Source organism: Lissotriton vulgaris, chromosome 9, assembly GCF_964263255.1.
Source record: "Lissotriton vulgaris chromosome 9, aLisVul1.2, whole genome shotgun sequence".
NCBI lineage: Eukaryota > Metazoa > Chordata > Amphibia > Caudata > Salamandridae > Lissotriton > Lissotriton vulgaris.
The window spans coordinates 384647333-384665219 of record NC_141697.1 but is presented as its reverse complement, the minus strand read 5'-3'; positions in this window follow the sequence as shown (position 1 = coordinate 384665219).

Below are 17887 nucleotides of genomic sequence, written 5' to 3'. Positions count from 1 at the left end.
CTCCTCAGGCCCATAACCCTTCCAATCCAGAAGGTAGTACAATAGTCCTTTACGAATCTTTGCATCTAACACTTGTTTCACTTCAAATTCCTCTCCTTTTTCAGTTTGAATTAGTCTAGGAGGTTTACTCATTCTCATCTCATTTGATGCCTTCTTTAATAAAGATATTTAAACAAAAACAATGGCTCCTGTGGGTAAATACTGAACAAGTTATAATATTATAAATGCACAATGGCAATATGGGTGATATAAAGAAGACGAAAGGCAAGTAAGTGGTATATGCACAGGAAGAATCTATTAAATACCAAAAAAGAAGGAGAGGGGGTATACATATAAACAAATTACACACTTATATACATTTATACAATTTCAAAACAGTGTAATTGTGTCCCAAGTAAATAGATTCTAACAAAAAACCTAAACACATTACAGACATTTAAGACAAAAGTGACATAAAGTTCTTTGAGATAGATTCGTTTTTTAGTTTTTTGCAGAGGGAAAAGAAGCGACCCATGTGTTAATTTTCAGGTAAATACAACTTATTTTTGAATGGTCTGCTTCCTCCAAGAGTTGTCGACGACGTTTCGACCTTATACGTATGGAAGGTCTCTTCAGGACTAAAAGGGTGTGGGGCACCTGCTCGATTATAACTGCGGTATGTGCATGTTGCTAGTGACACCGTGAGGAAAGTGAATAAAATCAACTTACAGAGACCCCTGTAATGACTAGATGTACCGTGAGTAGGGAGTGCAGTTTAGCGGTCTGTTCCGGTCTGTGACTTTAGTTAAGGGTTGCCTCCAAGCACTAATTAGTGCTAATGCTGGGGCGATTTCTTTAAAAACAATGTGGCCAACTAGTTTCTGCGATCAGTTACTGTTGAGCCGTGTGGCTTTGGACAATCCCGAGGATGCAACCGGCGTCTGCACAGTGGCACGAATGGCCGAACGATTACGCGGAATGCGTTAGAGTGCCGGTATAGGCTGTGTATAATATTATAACTTGTTCAGTATTTACCCACAGGAGCCATTGTTTTTGTTTAAATACATTGCCCAGGCTCCCAGTGAGTAGGGTTCCCCTGTTAATTCCCCTGTTAATTGTAGTAATTCTTTAATAAAGAGACATGAAACACTGGATGAACGGTCAACCATTTAGGTAACATATTCGATAAGTTAAGGCACTTAACTTCGTCTCGATCAAATAGGGACCTACAAACCTTGGTTGTAACTTCCTGTTTCCCTTGAGCCTAAGATTTTTTGTGTTTAGCCAAACCTTATCTCCTACTTGTAATTCAGGTTCTTTTCTTCTCCTTTTGTCGGCATAATATTTGTAACTTTCTTTTGCTGTGGTTACGTTTTTTATAGCTATACTATGCACTCTTGTCATATGCTCTACTGGATCTGTAACTGCTGGGACATCTGCTTCCTGAAAATTTAAAGAATAGTTGGGATGCCTTCCTGTGTTCAAATAGAAAGGAGAATAACCTGTGGACACATCTTTCGCATTATTATGTGCAAACTCTGCTGCCCACAGATAATCTGGCCAGTCACCCTCCTGCGCTAACAAACACAATCTAAGGTACTGTTCCATCTCTTGATTTGTTCTCTCAGTTTGGGCATCTGTTTCTGGATGAGAACTAGTTGAGTACCTAGATTCTATATTCAACCTCTCAGTGAAAGATCTCCGAAAATAGGAAAGGAATTGGGAGCCTCTGTCCGATATTAACACTTTAGGTATTCCATGAGCTCTAACTATATCTTGGCTAAAAACTTGAGCTAATGTTGTGGCTGTGGATACACCTTTTAAAGGTATAAAATGAGCTATTTTTGAAAAGGCATCTACATAAACAAGTATAGTATCAAACCCTTGACTCGATGGTAGTTCTACGATTAAGTCTAAAATGACTGTGTGCCACCAATAGGGTGGGGGGGGCAAAGGCTGCAAAAGACCCTTGGGCGCTTGTCTTCAAGGTTTTCCCCTTGCAAAAGTCTCACAGTGGGCTACATACTGACATATATCCTTAATCATATTTGGCCACCAAAAGCGTCTCTGGATCAGATCTTTTAGGGCATTTTGTTGCATTTCCTGCGTTGGCAGGTAGAGACCTCCTTCGTGATGCAGTAATCCTCCACAAATTTCTCTTCTGTGATTTTCTTTTAACAAATTCTCAGTTTCTTCTTTGGTCATTGAATTCTGATCTTCTTCTAACACCTCTATTAAGACAGCACCAATCACTCTTTCTGCTGGTATAATTCCTTGTTTCTTGATGTCATCCGAAATACCTTCTGTACCCAATCTGGACAAAGCGTTGGCCTCACCATTCTGTGAACCTGGCCGATAAGTGATGATAAAATCATAATCAGCGAAATATAGAGACCAATGCAACTGCCTGGGTGTTACGGATTTAGTAGATTTTAGAAATTTCAAATTTCAATGGTCTCTATAAACCGTGACCATATGCTTGGCGCCCATTAAATAGTGCCTACACTCCTGTTATGGTATAATTGACCTCAGCCGGGGTCAACTTTTGGGAACGAAAAGCCACTGGATGCAATTGCCCCCGTAGTTTTATGTCTTTGAGACGATACACCTCCTAAAGCTAAGTTTGAAGCATCAGTCTCCACAAAAAATGGCTCTGAAGAATCTGGGTGAAGTAAAATTGGTGCCGAAGTAAAATCCTTTTTCGGCAAAGAGAAGGCCTCTTCAGCTTCCTTTGACCATTCAAAGCTCACCCCTTTTTCAGTAATCTGGTTAGCAGACTTAATTTTTTAGAAAAGTCTTGAATAAATCTCCTGTAAAAATTAGCAAAACCAATGAAACTTTGAATTTCTTTCACTGATTTAGGAGATTCCCAATCAAACACAGCCTTGATCTTATTTTCACCAATGGTGATTCCTCCAGGAGAGAGCACAAAACCTAAGAATTCTACAGAAGAAACATTAAATGCACATTTTTCCAACTTTACAAACAGACTGTCTCTTGTAATCTTTGTAGCACTTTTTTCATGTGTACTTCATGTTCCTCCACAGTGTTTGAATAAATCAGTATATCGTCAATATACACAATGGCATTTCGATCCATGTACTCCGTTAACACATCATTTTTAAAATTCTGGAATGCAGCAGGAGCATTACATAGGCCGTAGGGCATCACTTGACATTCAAAGAGCCCATGCTTGTTTCGGAAGGCGGTTTTCCATTCATCTGCTTCTCGTATCCAAACAAGGTGATATGCCCCCCTCCAATCCATTTTGGTATATACTTGAGCTCCCCTTACCTGATCAAAAAGGACTGAGATTAAAGGCAAAGGATATCTGTTCTTAACAGTGATTCAATTGATCGCTCTGTAGTCTATACAGGCTCTCAATTCTCTATTCTCCTTCGGGATAAAAAAAGTGGTGAAGAGACAGGGGATTGAGACGGTCGGATAAATCCATTTTCAAGATACCTTTGCAAGTAAGCCTTCAAGAGGGCATCTTCTCGCTCCGTTAAAGCATAAATTCTGCTGCATTGAAGATTGGTGCCTGGCTCCAATTCTATTTTACAATCAAACTCTCTATGCAGAGGAAGTTTTTCTGCTTTTACCTCGCTGAATACATCTCGGAATTCTTTGTACTCTTCGGGCAATTCAGTAGTTGTTATTACAAAAAGTGTTGCCTTTCTTTCACTTAAATGAAACACGGGTGACTTCATATGGTTTCGCTGACATTTCTTACAACAATTCGCCTTACAATATTTCAAATTTAAGGTTATGGTTTGTGCAGTTCAATCTATTGCTGGATTATGTTCAGTAAGCCATGGCAGTCCCAATATCAATTGAAACTGCGGATTAAATTGAACTGTAAGGTTTCAAAGTGTCCTTCATCTGACTCTAACTCTACTGGTTCTGTATGACTCACAATGGGCTTAGATGAAAGGTTAGCGCCAACAACTGCACAAACCGCTTCTTTTCGCTCCTTTTTGATAGCTCTCAACCCAATCTTCTCTGCAAACTTCAGATCACAAAAATTGCCTGAAGCTCCTGAGTCGACCATTACTGTTACTTGAGTCAAGATTTCCCTCTGAATCGTCATGAATAAATGTGGGGATGCAGACTGTAAGATGTTAGCCAAAGTATGCGTATCTGGAGTTGTTTCCACTTTTGCAACCACCAGTCCAACTCCATTTACTGGTGGTGCTGGGCGTTTTCCGCTGGTGATTGCTTGGGTTTCTTTGGACAATTACGAACAAAATGTCCACTGCCACCACAATATAGACACTGTTTATTTACTCTTCTTCGTTCCGTTTCCTCCTTGGAGAGGGGGCCTCGAATTGTTCCAATTTGCATTGGTTCTCCTCCCCAGACCGTGTCTGTTTCTTTGGTACCTTCCACCCTGACTCGATCAAATCTTGGAACGCTGGAACGAAACTCTCTCTTTTGCTCACCTCTTCTCTCACTTTGTCGAAAGTCAATTTCCAGAACCAAATCAACTAATGCTGAGATTTCCGAAGGTCTATTAGGCACTTGTGCTAATGCTTCTTTTAACTCATCTCTTAAACCTCAATAGAACACTGCCACTCTCTTGTTCTCTGGCCACTCCGTCTCTACTACCAATTTATTAAACTGAGCTAAATAGGATATTAGATCACAGTGGCCCTGTTTTATTTCCAGTAGCTCATTGTCCGTTGCCTGTGTTGCTTTTTGTCTGTCAAAAATTCGTAGAAACTCTATTTTTTAATTCGTCAAGGTCGTAAAAATTGGGATCATTCCTGGTCACCATGGGCATTGGCCATGATGCAGCGTCAGCGCTTAAATATGATAGAATAAATGCCACTCGAAACTGCGCATCAGGGAATACTGGTGGGCGACACATAAAGTGAAGTGTACACTGTGTCAGAAAGACTTGAGCCTTCTGTGGGTTTCCATTAAATTGCTCTAGTGGGGCTAATGGTATCACAGGGGATAAATAATTAATTACCTTGGGCTGAGAAACAGAAGCATTACTTGAAATTCCTTTTTGGGAGGTTGAATGTTTAACACTGGGCCCTGACACAAGATGACTCATCTTTATTCTTAGGTCTGCAGTTTCTTTCCTAAGCTCTCTATTTTCCTCCCCAACCAAGATTAATTCTCTTTGTGTGCCTTCTACAACTTCTCCTAATTTTTTTTAATCTAAACCCTCGGCCATTCTGCTCAGGTGCTAATATATACATGGGCACTTCACTCTGTCAGAAGCTGTGCAACCACAAGCACAGAAGCAGAATGCCGCTAGCTCCCAATGCCCCACCAAGGTTTCTCAGCAATACACAAGCTTAATTTACACAATGCCAAGGAAACCCCAGGGGGGATGGGACAGAGAAGAGACTGCTGACACTCGTCTGAATCTTCCTTCAGCCTTAAACGCCTGCTGCTCGTCTTCGTCTGGCAACTTGGAACTTGCTGTTAGAAAATATTAAAAAATGATATTTACTGACAACTAACTTCACCCCAAACCAAGCCCTCTGTCTATAAACCTACCCTGAAGTGGTGTGAACTAGGCTCCTCTTCTTTGTGTGTAATTCTTGACCTTGAGTTCTGTAAACTGTAAATTATCAAATTAAACTTCTATTTAAATCTATTATTCTAATTATCTGTTTAATATTTATTTCTCAGGTTCGTCACCTCAAGTTACCTCGGCTGATGTTATAGTATTGAAGGTAAGTGTTCTTCCTTATGGAAATAATGATTGTTTATTTCTACTTAAATCCTTTTTACCAGAACTTTAAACTAGAAACTCTTCTTTTATCCTTGAAGTTAATTCACTTCCTGCTTAAAGGGCTCGATAGTTTTGTACAGTCAAAATGAACACAAACTCCTGTTCTGGGTTAAAGTTCGATAAATAATTGACTTGTGCTGACTCTTCTTAAATAACCAGAGCCAAAGAATAAATGAGGATGCTCAAAAACTCTACACTTGCCCAATCCTAATTCGCATGACAAATAACAAAAACGGAACAGTCTTACTGCAATACAATTTCAGCCGCGGACTCCAGAATGCGTCTAAGCTTGTGAAACTCCCCTAAGGTAATTCTGCTTCCTGCCTCGAACTCCTAAATGCAGCGAAGCTCTGGAAAACTCTCCTCAGATAAGGGGAAACGAGAGCTTACAAATGCGTCCTTTCTTCCTTACGGTTCAGGTGAAGTACACCACAGAGCGGGCTCAACACCTGGACTTTACCAAAGCTAGAGCGCGCAATCGAGTTTTCCAAAGCAGTAACTTCAATCGGCATCTTGGGAATGACAGGCGGACGTTTGAATTTATTTTGCCGCACCTTATTTTTAAGGGAGATTACGCTCACAGAGAATCTCGCTCTTGACGGTCTTTTGGTGATCCTGACATTGAGCCATAGTTTCACAATGCAGAAAATACTCTGTAGGCAAACCTCTCATACGGCCCTATGGAATAAAGGCCATAGGAGAAATGGCTATTTGTCCACCAGCCCAATTTGGATGGTTGGACACACAGCTGATTTTTACTGCCCAGCACTCCCACAAAAACTCTGCTGGTAAGGGGCAGTAAAAACTAAAAGTGCCCCCTCACCATGGCATGGGAGACAACTTCCATGGTGAGGGGGCATTGTTTTTTTAAAAAAAACTAAAACTTACTTTGGGGTTATGTTTTTGTAAAAATAAATTAAAAAATTGAATCTTTACAATAAAACTCTATCATATTTGACGGAGTGGTATGGCAAAGTTCCAAAACATTCCCATGAACCACCTTGATGGTGGTTCCTGTGAATGGTAAAAATGATGGACATTTCTAAATTTTGCAGGCATTTACTCTGCCAGGGCAACAGAGTAATTTACTCTGTCAACCTCACTTAGTAAACTCCATCCACCAACAATTTCCACAAATAATTAAATGAGGCCCTTAATGTTTCCTGTGTCTTGAATTATCCACATGGTCATTAATCCCAATGGAAAAATGTCCTTTGCCTTCCTTTACTGATTCACTCAATATATCAATTTAAAATAATAATAATATTATAATGATCCAATCCTCATATATTATCAGGATTTATCTGATTTCCACCTCCCAACTCTTCCTAGGTCTGTGAAACTATCACCCATTTCTGCTCAGACACCGCCACCTCCAAACTCTGGTATTACCACCCCTCCGTCTCCTTGAGCTTTGATTATACCACTGATAGATACTCAACATCACAATGCAAGCTACACTTTCCACTCAAAGTCCTGAAAAATGGTCTCTTGACTTTCAAAACTTCTACCTGCTTCCACCCGCCTACCCCTATCCAAATGCTAAGCCTTGGCAACCTTTGCCCATCTTGGTGAGAATTGCACCCAAATGCTCTCCAAGTTACTTTTTCAGTAAGTTCTACCCAGAACTTTAACTGCACCTCCTTCCATCCCCAATAGAAAAGGAGCATGCTCCCCACTTGATGGGCTTTCCATGGGTCATCCATAACATTCTGAAACTTTACCCTTCCCACTTGGACAACATCATTCTAAGTGCATCCTCGCCATACACCCACCATCCCTCAAGCGCCTTGAGACCCTTTGGGTGAGTAGTGCGCTATACTGAACTTGAACTTGAACTTCATGGCTCTCACCATTTTTTGTTCTCTCATGCATCCCTAGTCATCCACCCTTTCTATGCTACACTCTGGGAATTAAGACAGGGGCACGTGATTTCACACTTAAAAAGGAGACAATGCAAGGTAATACCAGGCTACTCAAAGTGTAACTGAGGCTATTAAACAACAGAAGACATGAGTTAGGCAAGAACAAAGTATGATCAAAGTAAGGTGTGTACTGGTATAGGAACAAGAGGTCTCTTTGGTAGCTTACAGAAAGACCTTTGGGCTGGCACGGGTAAATTGCTCTTGACAACGGTCATACAGTAAAGTCATAGTGGGGCTTGCTGTAAGGGGACTGTTGTACTCGGAGAAAGGTGGACTGAGGCTGACAATAACACTGGGACCTGTAGAAGTATTTCCCTTACCTGATCGGAATGGAGACAAAGCCAAAGGCCAGAGGTCACTGTGTAAATGGATAGGGACTGTAACAGACAGTGGACTGAATACCAGAATACAAGACAGACAAGACAGCAATCAGACCAGGAGGAAAACAAGATACGGAATATGAAGAAGACTTTGGAAATCAAGAACAGGGATACAAGAATTAAGGGCTGATTGTACCTAACAGCCAACGAAGCAAGTAATGCCCCATTGGTACAGGGAACTGAACTAGGATTCAGAGTAAGAAACGCGAGGCTGTACCCAATAGGTACCCAATAGGTACAGGAACAAGTTATGCGTTGGTGGTACAAGGAAATTTGCACTAGGATTCCGAGCAAGGAACTTGAGGTTGACCCCAACAGGCAATGGAACAAGTTATGCTCTGCAGGTACATAGAAACTGGCACTAGGACTCAGAACAAGGAACCCAAGGCTGTACCCAACAGGCACTGGAGCACGAAATTCCTTGATGGTACAGGGGAACTTGAACTAGGACTCAGAACAAGGAATTCAAGAATGTACCCAACAGGCACTGCACAAGTTATGTTCTGCTTGTAAAGGGTATAACTCAGAATTCAGAACAAGGACCGAACAGAGATTCAGAAAACGGAAATAAAGGGAACTGCTGCTAACTCAGTGAATACTTGGTCAGAAGCCCAACAGGGAACACAAAAATCAGGATGTCAGGCTAGAAAGGAAGGTGAGAGTGAGAAACAAGGAATACACATAACACAATGCTGCTCAGGGCAGTCACAGGAAAGCAGGACACAACAAAAAGCAGTAGCAGGTAACAGGAACTCCTCTCAAGGTTTCATAGATTCAGGAGTGCAGGCGACTGGAGAAGAAAGCAGAAGCATCCAGCAACAGCAGGCATTGAAGTTCTGGAAGCAGAAGCCAGGCTTAAATCCTCTCAGTTCATCGATACATAGGGTAATTGGAATTAAGAACAGGTGTGAGCAGGCTGCAACACAGTGCAGGTGAGAGCACTCAAAGTCCCTTCTCCAGCTCTCTGTCTAAAGGAGTGCACAGAAGTTCCAGGAAGCAACCAGTGGGCAGAACAACAGTTCGTATTGAAACATAGAAAAAATCTTAATTGGTAATTTGACAGGGAGTCACGCAAGGGAGCACATGGGCATGATGAAAGTGGGAAGCTAGACTTCCAAGTACATTAATATTGACCCAAAGTCCCCTATTCAGCACTTATGGTTGTGTAAGGCATACAAGTACCATAATGCATTAGTGGTTGAAAAGTAAACTCTGTACTGGAATCTGGAATGGAAGTGAAACCAAGGATTTGAGACAAACATTGAAAGGAAAGTTTCCAAATTCTAATTACCATTTATGTGGATATTATGATGAATCTTTATGCCACTTGATGTGCACCTGCCCCATTGTGAAAGAAGCAAGAAGTAGACTTTTAAAAACAATTTTAATAGGACTTAACATTCGTACCTGTAGATAAACTGCAACTAGTTGGTTGGGGGGAACATCAATCATCTTAATATGTCTAGACGCTAAGGGCCCACATGCATCAAGCATTTTTTGGAGTCGCAAACTGTGCGATTCCTTAAAATCGGCCGTTTGCGATTCCAAAAATGCTTTTTGGAATGCATCAAGCATTTTTAGAAATCGCAACATTTTTGTGATTTCTAAAAATGCGATTGCTTTTAAGAAATCGCAAATTTGCGATTTCTTAAAAGCAATGCATGATTACTTTTATAATTGCGAATTCGCAATTAGGGTGTCAAATTTACCGAGTGGTTGAACCACTCGGTAAATTTGCAAAAAGTGTTAAAAACGCTGCAAAAGCATTTTTTACACATTCATTTTACGGACACACATGTCCTTAGGACATGTGTGTGTGCAACATGATGCGAAAACAACATTTCATGGGTGCAGGGGGGGGGGTCATTTGAACCCCCCTCTCCACCCTTGAAATGCAATCAGAATTTGCAATATTCTAAGTGCGAATTTGCAATTCCCATTCATTCCTATGGGCATTTTAGCCCATAGGAATGAATAGGAATTGCGAATTCGCACTTTGCTAATCGCATAATATTTGAGAATCGGTAAAAATTGCGATTTTTACCGATTCTCAAATATTTTGAGAAAATGTACATGCATCCCATTTTGCATTTCCTAATTTGCGATTCCCTAAAAATCGCAAATTAGGAAGTGCAAAATGAAACAATGATGCATGTGGGCCTAAGTTTCTTACTTTGATTGACAAACTCTTACGAATAATGGACAATACAAAAGGAACCAGGCCATAAATGAGTTGGAAACCCTGTAAAAACGTTTATATAATTGATTCTCATATGAAATTAGTTTTACATTTTTGTAACTGTTTTAAACAATTTTTTAGTATTATGTTTTAAGGTTTTGTTATCCGAATACATTTTTCTTGATCTCTGATTTCCAAGAGGTTTTGAACACTGAAGCACACAAGAGGTTCCAAACTAGTATTTATGATGACAGAAGATCCTCATGTAGCCCCTCCCAATGGCAAGATTGCAGGATCTTGACAAGCTGCTGTGTCTACAATAGCAGACATTAATTTGCTACATATTTTCTTCCATTAACCTGTTGCCTCATTATCCAACCAACTCTCACCTCCCTCTCAAATTCTAATGTCAGTCTCCCACAGACTGACTTCTTCCCAAAATCTTCTCTCCCACCTTGAACTGAACTAGTAAAGAAAATCCTTAAGACTGGATCAGAAGAATTTGAAACAATAGCCCTCCTCTCCCAAACCCAAAAATCTATTTGAAAAAAAATGGAGGCAATCACCCAAATTTCCTCACCATGTTCATCTCGGGCAGTCAGATCACTTTACAAAAGGAACACCTTCAATGTGAAGACCAAACATTTCAAATGTTTAATAAACTCAGCTAAAAACTGCTCCAAATAACTATTTTAAGCAGCAAGATAGGTGCACTAAGACGCTACTTGGATCCATTGTTGAAGTCTGACTGTAGGTTAAACAATCTTTGAAGCAGAATTTTTCCAAAAGACACTAATCTATTTGCATAATCGTGCATATCTTAAAACAACTCCTATTACCTATCTTCAAAACTTATCAGAGGCTAAAGAGAGAACCTAAGCTATCTCCAGTAATGAAGATAAATACTGTATATATGAAAGAATGATTACAAATTTGCTGCAGTAGACTTTTTTGTGAATATGAAAAAAACCTATATGCTCTAATTGCATCATCTGTAACATGGTGAAGGATACTCCTAATCTTCATCGTTAACAAAAAATATCCCAAAAACATACAAGCTTCCATCGAGAGAATGTCTTCACTCCAATAACTACATATAATAAAAGGCCCACTACTTAAATCTAGAATAAATCATTAACAGGCAATTCACCTAGATTGGTAGTGACGAGTGTTATCAGTGGTGAATATCTGTGCGGACACAGAGTAACTGTGCTCCACACATTGCTGCCAATTCTGAGGGGTTTCATGCAAACATTCACGATCAGCACTGAGCATGTGGTAAATGGGTGTGGGGTCATCTGTGTGGGTCAGGTGTGGAAAGAAAGAGAGAGAGGTAGAGAGGGTAGGATATGGGATGGAAGGTAAGAGGAAGAATAGCCTGTCAAAGGGGAGCATGGCACACTCCTCCCTAGATGGAGAAACAGGTCAAATGGCATGGGTCCTGAGCTCTGAAATGTACTGCAGTCGAAAACAGGATGGGGATTAATGTGACTTGTTTTTAATAATTATGTTCAAATGCAAATCCGACAACCGTTGTTAAACAAAGATAATTGATTGCTACAACACATAAGTAACTGATTGCTACAAGACATAGCTAATAACTGATCGCTATAATAGGCAACTTATTGCTACAACACATAGATCCAGCCTCGTACATCCATTGTTTTGTGCTCATCAGTGATGATGGCACTGGGTTGGTTGCTCCCAAAACTTTACTAACATCACTTTAATCAAAACCCCTTCCTCAGATGTTTACACAGCACTCTCTGAAAAGCCACGCAGATGCATTATGACTGTAACACAAAAAGTGCATAGAGGACAAACCCTGTTGCTTCTCCAAATCATCAACCAACTTAACCCCTTGCATGCTTGTTCCGTCACAAGCCGCAGGTGAGCTGTGCTTGTGACGGAACAGTTCCGTCACGGCCCGCTCGCCGTGGCTGCGCGGCACGAATTCGTTCCGTCACCGGAACCGTTCCGTCACAAGCACAGCTCGCCCGCGAGCCGTGACGGAGCCGCCCCACCCCCTTAGCGCTGCGGCGGAATAGCCGCCGCAGCGAAGGGGTTAAAGGGACGAAAATTACACCTTCTGCTCACCTGCTTTATTAGTAACTTAGGGCCAGATGCATCAAGCATACATTTTGTGATTCTGAAATAGCGATTTTTATTGAATCCCTATTTTTATAATCGCAAAATGCAATGCATGTAGGAATCGCAAAATATTTTGCGATTCATTAACATGACCTAATAGCGATACAGTAAATAGCGAATTGCTAATTTGCGACCAAATTACCAAATTGGTAATCACAATTAGTGAATGGAAAGTCAATGGTGCCTGGGGGCCTAAGGCCCCCCTGAATCACCCCCAAAAAAGAAGGTGTGCACATGTAAAGCACACACATGCCCCTACGTGTGTTACATGGCGCTTTGAAAAATGCATTTTTGTGCATTTTCCAAAGTGTGCACATGGTTACCATCAAGTTGAAGTTTATGGTAATTAGCGTTTCCTAAATGCACAGTTCACATTTAGGAAAGACTTCTTGCATGTGCATTAGGGAATTGGAAATTGCGATTCCCTATTTGTTGCGATTCCCTATTTGCATTCGCAAATTAGGTAATAGCTAAAAATTGTGATTACCTAAATTGCGAATGCGAAGCCTTTCATACATTAGGAAAGGCCGTTTTCCGTTCGCAAACGGGCTGGTTTGAGAACGGTAAATAGCTTGATACATCTGGCCCGTAGTGCCTTCTTTTCTCCATATATTTTTCATTTGTTCAATAGATAGTGCCATTTTGCATTGTAAAGTTATACAAAACGTTGTACAGAGCAATGTGGTGTCGTTAACACATGGTCATTGCATCTGTGAATATGATTGATCTCTTGTGTACACTCCAGTAAAATCCTTGATCAAAAACAAGGTCACTCAAGGTCGTCTTTGGTTGACCTTGTGTAAATCACGTATCTGAATGAGATAAATACAGTGTGCACGCCTCTTACGGTATTTCTCTAATCTTGAGATTATGTTACCTCTTTTTCGTCAGCGAGATGTGTTACACATTCTGCATTGTGCACATTTACAGTTGTGTGTCTTTGTTGCTATATGTTTTATACCTCTTTTAAAATCAATAAAAATATTTGATCCAAGGAAACAACTTCAAGTGTAATGGGCGCGTGGGAATACCCATGCATAACATTTCAATCGACATTTCTATAAAATGAATTCATTTCAGCACCCATTAATAAAGTTTGGTGCGCTCTAGGCAAAAACGAAATGCAATAAAATGACTACAATGACATTTTTAATAAACGAGATTGCGAAAACAATTCTGGTTACCCAGAAAATTAAGTGGTTTATGTAATATTTATATTAAGGATGATTAAAATAATATTAATTTTAGGTGATATTATATATTTTTCAGCTTCATACAGCAAGAGCTCCATTTTTAGTCCATGATGTTGGATGGCCCAGAAAGATGAAATACCAAAAATATATAGAAAAATTACTTTAGGACGGGGAGAGATGCCACCTGGGAGTACTCTTTCCAAATTAATTAATGCTATTGTACTGTAAATAGTACAGTGCATACATAAATGTGCAATACACTTCTCGGGAAGGTGACGGAAGTGTATAATATACAATCAAGTAAAGTATCAAAATTCATCATCTACAGTCATCTCCCATTTATCAAGAGCAAGGGTATCCTCATTCGCATCAATGTTCTTCATAAGTGGGTCCAGGTTTTCCTTAAGCCTTTTTCAAATGTGATTGTAAAAATAATCATTGACATAGCCAATAGGTCTCGCCATTGGGACCTTATAAGTGTTTAACCATGCAGCACATTATTCTAGGTGCTGTGCCGCCAAGGTTTGAATAGCTATACAATTACTACACACTGGGTAATGCGGTCTGACTAAAAAAATACATGATTGGTTGATACACGGAATGTTAAGTGTATCAATCAAAGTGCACAATTTAAAATACTTTACAAAGGACGGACTGCTGCTCCTGAGCCTTGCAAAGAGGTGAGTTCCAGGAAGAGGCAGCAAGACCATGGAGGGCAGCAGGGGTGGTTTGAGATCGTTAAAGAGCTTAAAAGAGCAATGTAAGAGTAGTACATTATGCATAGCACTTCAAATGCATTAGTTGCCCACTCAAGGATTCCACACACAGAACTTACAGCAATCACTGGCAAACCAAACCTCCTTGAATGTGCGAACATCAAACGTGGAAGACGCATCAAAATAATACCATCTGCACTCAACATCATTCTGTGAAATTCCAGGAATGCAACGTTAAAGCATATTTTCAAAGACTGCACCCATTCTACCCTGCAATGTGAGCTGGAGACAACAGCAACACAAGTGGCAAACACATTTCTAGTGCTGCTGCAGATGGAAAAAGGTAAACCGTAGCGAACAGCAGAAAGTATTGAAGTATTGAAGCCGCTTACATGTGCCTAACAAGAATGGCTGAGTGTCCTGCAAAGCATTTGTCTGCAGCAGCTACCTATTAAGATGGCACCTCCAATTCCTTATAGCAAACATTAACGCGATCGAGGGCAACAACAGAAACAGAAACCATATTGCCAAGGCTACGGTGGCTCTAAACAAAGCTATTAAGCCAAAATTGGACTCTCTGCCTAATCTCCTTCCTCAACACTGAGTCAATACGAGGAGCATAAGGGAGTTTTGTGAAGAGCGAGTATATGGAGAACTTCTTTGCACCCCACCAATGCACTCTCAAAATTTCCTCTTTGTGGAAGAAGTTCACCTCCCAAAGAATCAGGGTAACCACCTCGAATCAGAGGTCAGGAACGTGCAATGGTTCTACTCCACTGAACCAATCAGAGCTGGTGCTGGAAAGCAGGTATTAATCCTGCCAATAGAAGGCATAGATGTATTGCAGTTCTACTGCTACAGCCAATCGGCGGCATAACAAGAATATAGCAGGAAACAATTTATGTAGCTCCTCCCTCTTCTTTGTGTTCGGTGGTGTCTGCTAAAATACACAATACTAAACCAACTTCACTGAAAAGGGTAAGTAATCTCCTTAAACAAACAAGTAATGTTGCGGTAGGGGTAAGGGACCGGGACAGGGACAACAAGCAACGAAGCGGGAGCTGCAGCGGGAGGCGTGGGCATAATGATGAAAGATGAATCGCCGCAGCCCGGAACAAAGATGTATTTACATTAAGTCTTTATGGCATGCATCACATGGCAAGATCGGAGGCAGTGCTAAAGTAACCTGGCAAGAGGGTTTAGGGGCACAGAGGGGGACAGCAAGCAATGCTCCATTAGGAGGTGTTTCCTCAATGATGAACAAGCTGAAAGAAAAAAATAGTGTGTCAGACAAATCATAAATAAATGAACGAGTAAGATGATATGTAACAGGGACAGGCTATATGATAGGGAACCAAACACCAACAGGAGGCAAAAGACAATAAAAGGACCATAGAAAAGCAAGATTGGATGAGGGGCACCACAAGGAACCTATGAAAAACAATAGGTGTACACAAAGCCCATAGAGTAGATACAGCATGTCTCCAAGAGACAGTGCAAGCGCTGCCTAGGCGAGACCCAAAAAATGTTGAGAAGATTATTTCACTTCCACCCTAGTACATTTTTGATTACTGTACTTTCCAAACTACACAGTGCGAATGCACATTTATTGCTGCATTAAACGTTTACACTATTTTGTAGTACCACTTACCACTATGTTTTGTCGACATTTTCATGTTGGTTCAATTAGACACTTTATTTATTATGACGCGAGTAGTATTTCATTCCACGCAGCTGGTTTGACCCTCTCATTCACAATTGAATATGTGAAGCTGCAGGAGTAGACACTCCACCGCATCCATTTCTACCTCCACCTTCTCTTGAATATGAATATAGGTCTGCTATGAGCAGCAGGTCTCTGTTACTAGGATAGATGCTCAATAGTGTTCAGGCAGTCTAAAATAAGACCATCCAGGGAATGTAGTATTCTTCGGTAAAAGGAACAAAGCTCTTCAATTGATAGTTGCATTTTTATGGAAATGTATTTTGTTAATTTGATTTGATTGGCATATTTGTAGAGCGCAACGAATGCCCGAGGGCGTCTTGGCGCAAGAAACAGTAGATCTGAGTGGTGCTGGTATGGTATACAGGATGGATTAGTTGTTAAAGAGCTAGATTTTTAGTGCCTTTCTGAAGGACAAAAGTGATGAGCTGCTCTTTATGGAGATAGGAAGCTGGTTCCAAATCTTAACTGTCCCTAATAGGAAGCTTCTTCTACCCCCGCCGGCCTTCCTAAACTTAGGTTCTGCTGAAGTTTTGTATGGGCAGATCTTAGGCTTCTGGCAGGCGCATACCATTTCAGGTGCGTCCTCAGGAATTGTGGCCATATGCCATGTAGAGCTTTGAAGGTCAGAGATTGGGATTTAAACTCAATCCTTTTTTCACTGGGAGCAAGTGGAAGGCTCTTAAACCGTGGGAGACTGATTTGAACCTCCGAATATCTGGTACTAATCTGGCTGAAGCGTTCTGCAAACACTCAGTCTTAGTAGATGCTCCAGAGTCATAGTTTTTGCTAGTAGTTTGGTGGTGATACTTTGCCTTTACCATGTGGGGATTTGGTATTGGTTTTCAGATCTCCACATTTCTTGGTAAAGAAATGTCCTCTGATGGTATAGGGGTAAGCTCCTCTGCCCTGAGTGCTTGAATGCATGCACATCTATTATCCTGACTTTTAGTGTTTCTCTAATCTGCACGAAGGACTAGATCTGTTCCTGGCTATACTAAGTCCTGGACCTGTCCTGTTACCTGGTGGGGCATACCAATGCCCTCATTTATGGTGAATTGGCATAGGGCAGCGCCAGAAGTCTTCTTGCGGTACTACTGTTCGCCAATGTAAAAGGGCAGGAATTCATTGTATGTCTGAAATACGGTGCTTGTGCACAATTTGCTGCCTAGTGCCAATGCAGGCACCCTTGCACTATGGTGCAAGGGTGTCTGTGTTGCATGAACCTTCCTTTTCAAAAACAACCCTGAGAGGGATTTTCCTCTTTCTATGTGTGCTGCCTAATACAGCACACATAAAAAGAGGAAGAAAATGATAAGATATAAAGATATTTCTCCCCGTGACGCCTGCTCTAGGTAGGCTTAAGGTTTTGGTGCTACCACAGGTTTCTGTGATTAAATAAATCTGGAGCAACATCAATATCAATGGGTGTTGTGTGGGAAAACCTACTGAAACACCCAATGAACGCCTACCTGGCACAGAGTAAGGCAATGCAGCAACTTGCACTGCTTTGTCTTACTCCATATCTATGAGGCCATGCAAAGCCACGAAAGATGTCTTGCACACTTGATCATTAAAACAAGTGACTCTCCAGTGGCACAAACCTCTCATAAATGTCCCTTAATATTGGACAGAGAGCTATTGTCCTTGCCCTGTGTGTGGCACATAAAGCGATCGTTGCAGCACACTGTGTTTTGAGATTGATGGTGTGACCAAGCATTTACACATGTATGACTGAGAGTGTGGCCTACAGGCCCCTCTTGTGCAGAGTTTCACGATTATGAAATTGCTCAGAACGGTGACCTGACATCCTGTGTGTATGTTGAGTTCATGTGCATTGTGTAGTGTGAGCGTAGTGCATATTTTGTGGTATAGTGTGTGAATGAATC